This window comes from Bactrocera dorsalis, chromosome 1 (genome assembly GCF_023373825.1).
Source record: "Bactrocera dorsalis isolate Fly_Bdor chromosome 1, ASM2337382v1, whole genome shotgun sequence".
NCBI classification, from domain to species: domain Eukaryota; kingdom Metazoa; phylum Arthropoda; class Insecta; order Diptera; family Tephritidae; genus Bactrocera; species Bactrocera dorsalis.
In genome coordinates this window covers 34,240,150-34,248,499 of record NC_064303.1, presented here as the reverse complement: position 1 = coordinate 34,248,499, position 8,350 = coordinate 34,240,150, and positions in this window count along the sequence as shown.

Sequence of the window (8,350 nt, the reverse complement as noted above, 5' to 3'; positions counted from 1 at the left end):
TCCTATCCAAAATCCTGTTCGAGCCTATCCCTAATGCCAAAAATAAAACAATCATATTGAAAAATTATGAAATACTAGTGGATAATATGAACAATATTTTTAATGTAAACTAGCTGACCCCGCAGCCGTTGTCCTGCGTGAAATTATATGGTTTGTAATGAAAAGAAAGTTAAATTTCTCATTTCATTTTTTTTTTCAATGTAACGCAGCTTTATAAACAACATTTTTCGGTTTCTGTTCCGGTGTACAGAAAAGATGGTTTTCCAACTCGTGAGCACGCCACGGCCGTGTGAAAAACATAGCATTTCCAAATTTATGCCTCACACTATGCGACTATATTTAGATCCTGTTGATTGACATCTCAAATTCAATTTTCACTGGAAACGGAATACGTTTGAACTTAAAAGAGAAATCCTTAGACCTCAAAAGAATTCGTAGAATCAAGCATTCTCCTCCTTGTATTCGATAGGTGCGTCACAATCAGTCAGGTTCCATTACACACTTTCGGCGCTTGAAGATTGCGAAATATGTATAATAACGACGGATCTTACTTTGAGACGCAAATGATACGGTGGCATACCAAGCCTGTCCAAAGAATTTAGTACTACGACTGGATAATTCACGGCGTCGTCTTCATACGATCGATCGGTTTGTATGAGCGCAAGTCTCCCGGAATTTGACTTTAAATCTTCCAGTTTCCAACATTGCACGTGCACTTAAGGAATCGTAGTTACGATAATTTGGCCAATGTCCGAACATTTGTGATGAGCTCATCTTTCGTGAATTGATAAAGGGAAGATGGAATTGATATCGAACCACCGGAAGTATCAACCGTTATTGTACCATTTCCAATTTTTAGCGAAGACGATGTAAAATGTCTTTGACAATGTCGATGTTTATATCGAAAAGTATGCGAACTTCATTTTCATTCCAGTGATTAACGTGTTCCAGCATTTGTAATTGCTGGCTTACTTCTCCAAAACTTTCACATATTCTCATATACCATTCTCAGTAAACAATGACTCAAATAAAGTTTAACCGCGTACATTAATCAATAGCTACCGAAGATAGAAACAATCGTTGTTTTTCGGGTGGATTGATTCGTCCTAATGCATTAGTTGATAAGACACCTGGATGTCAATCTACTGGTTGGCCTTGCTTTCTGCATAACTATTCGACGATGCATTCCATGTATAATATCAAGGTATTTTCGAATAGAGCAATGTTCTCACAAACGAATCACTGACGAAAGTTGAGAAAAAACTCGTCAATGTTAATTTTGTTGCTCTCGATGTTTTCCACTGGCTATACTGTATTCTCTGGGTTGAAATACACTCTTTGGCCATTCTCCAAATTAACTGCGAGACAACAGTCGGAAAACGTTCATGAATTGCAAAAGTAAATATCCTACAAAGCGCTTTATTGCAGTTCACGTATCGACCGTATCGTTCAAGACCAATAATCGCCCTGTTGCGTCCTTTGGCGACGTACTTACAAACGTATTTTATCGATTACACCAAACTGCAATACTAAACATTGATATGAGTTTTGAATGTGAATTAGACAATAATGGTGAATATAGTACGATCCATGTGTTGTCAACTTCGATACTCCCGCCTCTTAATTGAATGCTAAATGTTCTGCCGTTGTCGTCTGGTGAGCGACGCCGATAGAGTGGATATCCATCATTTCTAGTTTGTGTTTCCGAAAGAAAAGTACGTGGATACTGTTACGTGCATTTATTGACATGAATCTTATTGGTTTTCATCACTTCGTATAATACTGGATCTTTCTTTGCATCAGGAATTGCCGCATGATTGAATGATTTCATCAATTTGATCTGGTGTAATCACCTTCCACCATCCAAAGAAGAATGTGTGCGTGCGGCAAACCTCTCTTTTGCCACTCAACAGGGTACGTCTAGCATCTAACAGCACCAAATATGCGTTGCTTCAAGATAATGTCCATCGAAGCTGTTGCTTGAAAAGTCTTGCTGTGACATCGTGACGATCGCTTTCTGATTGATCGCGACCCATAATACCGTACGAATGTCATCGCATCCTGGGAGCACTCGTTCATGTGCCTTGGGCTGCTAATGTGTTGATGCCAAAAAGAACGCCGACCGATATTAGCGTGACCTCTTCATGGCATCGTGACAAATTTCAATCTATAATTGATCACTTTGTGTGAAAAACACATTTAATTTTAAAAAAATTTTGTAGCAAACGCCAAATTTGAAAGATTTAAATAATTGAAAACCAAAACAAAAAAATTGAATAAAAAATTTGTATGGAAAAAATTAACTTTTTAGAATTGTTCAATTTTCCGACTTTTCCTCATGAATGACTTACAGGTTTTTTTATTTCTAAACCTTCCCCAATCCACGCAGAACATTCTCTGCAAATTTCATCAAGATTGGTTCAGTCGTTCCCTTAGCGTTGCTAATAAACAAACATCCATTCGTTTCTATGGGAAAAAGAAAAGGGCCGCTTTTAGGAGTTTTCCGGCAATTTTTCGAGTTTTTTTCTCCGCATAAACCATCCCTGAACCTCAACGAACATTTTAAAAAAAGAATTATCAAATTTGGTTCAGTCGTATGAAAGTGATGCGCGTACATACATTTTGGCGATTCATTTTTATTTATATAGATGTAAAGGAAAATCTGAAACAAAATTTGAAAAAAATTGTAGATGATTGTTTAAAGAATATACTAAACTTCGAAGAAGCATACTGCGATATGCAAATCTTTGAAGAAACCGTTGTAAACGAAATTTTACCTGGTATACTAATATTTAAGAATTTCTATTCTGAAATTGTACACAATTGTAATAAAACGAAAATAAAAATTAAAGGAAATTTTCTTATTAATTTTGAGAACTGTGAAATTAAAGTAATGAATAAAACCTTTTCTAATGTAAAAATGAAAGCATTCGATCAATTTATTTTGCCAAATATGATAACACAAATTAAATACGAAAATACATCTTTTCCAAATCTAAAGTTGAAATCTTTGTACTTAAAACAATTAAATCAAGATGATCACATTAAACTCTTAGTGAATGAAAACTATAAAACGCATATAATTAGTCTAAGCACTGATGTCGCACTAGTATTTATTATAGTACTAGTGGTATTCATTTTGGTATTCATAATTAAGCACAAACACAAGTTATATGTATCACCAGTATCGCAAGGAAAAACTGAAGACGTTTCAAATTTAAAAAACGGTCCATTTTTACAAGTCGCAATATCTTAGAATATTTTACAAAAACGCCGATTGGGGACAATCGATTTAAGAGGGGAAGAGTTAACACCAAAGATGTTAGTAACCCCACAGCCAACTTCCGGCACGTGTCTTAAGAATAGTTAACATTCAAATTCCCGGAATTAATTGCAATATTGGTTGTGCCAATTTTTATGCAACGGAAATCAATAATATTGCATTATTGCAGAAATATTAACTTTCCAAAGAATAGCTTGCGCAAAGCGCAAACGGAAACAATATTGCTGTTGCAGCAGTCTGCTCAGTACCAAGAATGATAGAAAAGAGATTACGCATTGCGCAGGTCCGTTATACTAAACATACAATTCTGACGTCACACGGCGCAATAAAAAATTTGACAGCTATAAACTATACTACTCTAACATTCTTGTTAACAAGCAATGTTTACTTGCTACTCAAGCTATTTCACGAAATTTATGAGCCTTGTGACGTAGATGCGCAGAACGAACAAAATTTGAACTCGTCAATGCGCAATCTTGTTTCTATCATTCTTGGCTCAGTACAATAAACTGGTGATGCAAATAATTAAGTGCATAGCCCTAGCTTTAATATAAATATAAGTACTTGTAAACTACATTGTTGGGCAGTTGTTGATTAAAACTCAATAAACGCGGAATCGCTGTCCGCCTAAAATTAAATTGTATTTTTTTTCGCTCTCACGAAAGTGATAGCGTAACTTACATATGTAATTATGTGTGTATGTAAACAAAAAGAAACATACGCATAATGTTTGTAAATTTGTCTACCCACAACTTTGTATGTAAATGTGTACAATTATTGCTTCATGCGAAATCTTCGTTTTACGGGCAACCAATGGCTGAAGCTTAAGTTTTTTCAAAGAGTCAATGTGTCGAAACTCAAAGAGTCACGCCCGGAACACATTGAGCGGGGCAGACTGCAAGCGACATCTGTCAAATATTAAAATATACACGTTCATATGGACACAGTTATGTAGTTGTGCAGCTGTCTAAATAACTGTGTCCTTAAGGATGTGTGTATTTCAATATCAGATTCAGATGGCACTTGCATTCTGTCGCGTTCTATGTGTTCAGCACATCAATCTGTCGAAGCATTGACGCGACGAGACGCGAAAGAAACTAACAAACGATCGCCGATTGTTACCGCTTCCCTTGCCGCTGTAACAGCTCTGCGTTCCAACGTGCGTAAATATGTATGCATATGTATGAGCTTGCATACATACCGACGCAGATTTTTGCGAGTCACGGAAAAATATTTTAGACAAATATTATAAATCGACAACTCCTATGTTGCCACTTTTGTCACTTCTTTCTGTGAAGAAGCATCTGAAAGATGTTCAATTTATGATTTTTAGCTTTTGCCATCGTCGCGAAAAGACGCTTGTTGGCAAAGGCCTGCTCGGGGAGATGTAATGGTGTCTACTTTTATGAATGAAGCGAGGTCGCTTGTGGCATATGCCCCTGCGTTTATGAATGAAATCGTTTTTGTTGTAAAATTTACTACATTTGGACTTCGCCAATTCGGCTGTGATATTGACTTGTGACGTTGCCGATGCTATATTAGACGATTGTTGTTTTTGTAGAACAATATTTGTAGTTTTTGCGGGTGACATATTTACATGTGAACGCATATAAGTATGTATGTTGTGTATGCATTATTTGTGAGGGAATGCCATACGCACATATTTACATGTGTACGCATATATGTATGTAAGTATGTATGATGCTATTTGAAACAATTCTTGTTTTTGTAAAGCAATGTTTGTAGTTTTTGTGGGTGACATATTTACATGTGTACGCATATTTGTATGTTGGTGTGTATATACATTATTTGTTCGGCAATGTCGTACACATATGCATATGTAAGTTTGCACATATCGAGCAGTGCGCGCACACTTTTTACTGATAAATGATAATATTAGGATTTGAATTTGAATTCTACCTACATAAGTATGTATGTATGTAACTATGTGCTAATATATAGATGCATATGAAAATTTAAATGATGAAATGTAATTTACATATAATATTGTTGTAATATATAGTATTAAGTGTTTTAGGGTATCTCATATACATATTTATATAGCATATGTATGTATATACAACCATATTCATACATATTTATATGAAATTATATAATATTATCAAACATTATAAATATTTAATAAATAACTCTTATCCGCACATTAGCTACAAATATAGTTTTGAAAATAGCATAATTTTATTAGAATGTTATCAGTTTTGCATGCATTCACAAAAATATGCAAAATGATAATCATATCAATTAATATGAATGCATGTAAACGTATATAATTATATCCAAAAGAATAACATACGTCTGTAATAAGAATGTATATTTCTGAGCATAATTTTCATTGAATGCTCAGCTCTGTTCACGCGCCACTGTTAAAGTTTCTCCTTCTTGGCTAGCTGTGGTGAAACACGCTCATCGCATTTTGTTAGCTTTTGACAGTTCACACGCTTGTCCGTTGTTGGACCTTCTCTGTAAATATACGTTCTCTGCTAATAGTGACACAGATAAAGAACCCCCACGGAAACGGCCTCGATGCGATGTTTTGGACTTCTTGCGCGCTGAAAGCCAAGAAGATAAAAAGCTTTTGAAGGAATTTTTGAACTGTGAAAAAAAAAAGCGAAAAGTGTAACGGGAAAAGGTTGAAGAGATGAAGAAGCTGCGTGAGGTTTTGTCCAACATTCATAATTAAAACGCTGATAAATTGGTCATTAAAAGTAGTATGTGTAAAACGTAATAATAATTATGTTATTTCATACAATGTGTTATTTTTTAATACCAAATAAAAGACAAGTTTTCTACAATAAAAATGTTTTTATTGCGTTCTTCAAGCAGAAAATAATGTAGTTAACCAATTTCTTTTATCACTTGCTGCAACCAAATATTGTTGTGCATTAAGAAACATATGAAAATGTTCGCTTTCATCGTACACTATTTCAGAAGGCTTTTCATTGTTAATTATAAAGTTATGGAGTACCAAACATGACATTATTATTTGTTTAGCCACTTTGGTGTTTTGTACATCAACATAGTTTAAAATACGGAACTTGGTTTTCAAAATACCGAAAGCTTAGAAAGAAAGATAGTTATATGGAACCATCAAATATGTTTCCAAAGGGTAAGCCCCATCACCCAAAAGGTGACATTCCGGTGGAAAGGGAATATGATTGTTGACAATTGCCCTTTTAAGTGGACTGTTCTGCCATACTAAAGCATCGTGGCATCGGCCGGGGTATCCCACAAAAGCGTCGGTGAATCGCAGTTTTCTATCAGCAACAGCCTATATAATGAATTAATCATTATATTAGTTTTGCTTTTAATGTGGATATTTGATTTATGATACCTGCAGAACAATTGAGCTTGTGCCTTTTCTGTTATAATAACTTATACCGCCTGTTGAAGGTTGTGGAATACGAATATGGGTCCCGTCGACACAACTCAAAACAAAAGGAAAGGGATGCGCTCTGCTTGCCTCGATTAGCTCCATTGTTTTCCTTTGTGAAATTTCCGTAGACGGGAACTTGATGAGCTGTCTTTTGAGATTAGCCAAAAGCCTTGTTGTTTTAATGAAAACTCTATAGGTGGTTCCACGGCCGAAGTTGAATCTGTCACCGACATCGCGGAAACTACATTGATTAGCAAGTTTCCATATTGTTAAATATAGCGCTTTTTTTAAAGATATGCCAGTTGGACCACGTCGCTTATTAAGTATGCAAAATTATTATGATATTTTGAATAATTTACTTTACCTCAAATGTTGCAGTTTCCATACGGAAATGAGAATAAAACACATCAGAAGGCATCTTTTTTATGGTCTCATAGAAGCTTTTGCATTTAGGCACTTTTCTAACAATTTTTCTTTTCTTTGAATAAAGCAACGTTGCGAATTTAATTTTCTTTTTCTTTTTTAAATAATTTCTTACGATTGCTAAATTGCTTTGACTGATTTCAGTTAACTCCAATAAATTTCCCATAAGGAGTTGAATATTCACATTTCGCACCATTGTGTTGTCGGTTGCTTTGCAATTAAGTTTATCATAAATGTCAAAACGACACAAAGCAAACTGAAACAAAGCAGCAGGGTTGTATTACTGACGTTGCATAAATTGTGTATATATACCGCAACAATACAAAGCAACATGCAACTTGGAACTCGCCCATACATATATACATGAAGAACACTTTTTAACTAAAGAGCTTGACAAAATTAATAATAAAAATGTAAGTAGTACAAGTTTAGGTTCATTTTATGAAGATGGACTGGAATATTTGGATGGTTTTTTAATACACAAATTAAATTTAGGTGACAGAATTTCAACTGATAGTACATGGACATGGGTAGACCAGCGAGGGGGGACAGGACTTAAAAAACCGAACCAAAATTTTTTAGACCAGTTAAAACTTTTAGAAGACGTGTTTATAACTGTGAATAACGACAACATTCGCAGTGACAGAAGACATACTTTTGATAAATGCAAAGATAGTGCTCTTGAGGATAATGTCAAGAAATTGTTTTTTAGGTGCAGGATACATTTTCGAATCAAGCATTTGAACAAAAATTTGAAAAATAAACAGTTGCATCAAAAATATCACAACGACAAAAAAATGTTTTATACACTTACTTGAAAATACAATATTAGAAACAAAACTACTCATTTAATTTCTGATTTATGCTTTGGAATGAACTATATGAAAGAATTATAATAACTATTATAATTTAAAGAGTCGCATAAACATCTGTATACAGTTTCAAATAGTTTGGCGGGGTACTGGTTACGACGTATATACATATGTATATAGTTACAATAAAATTTGTGAATAATGTTGCATTTATACACGTATGTAATTGTTTGTAAAATAAATATGAATTCATTATAACGTTGAGAACAAATAAATTGGTTGTCTCTATTTCTATTACTTATATTTATCATATATATGTATGTATGTAAAGCAAGTGGCTTCATATTGTTCAAGATCAAAAAACAACACACGGGTTAATATAAACAAATACATGAATTGTTTACTATTTTATTGTCAAATAAGCGTAAGTCAAATACT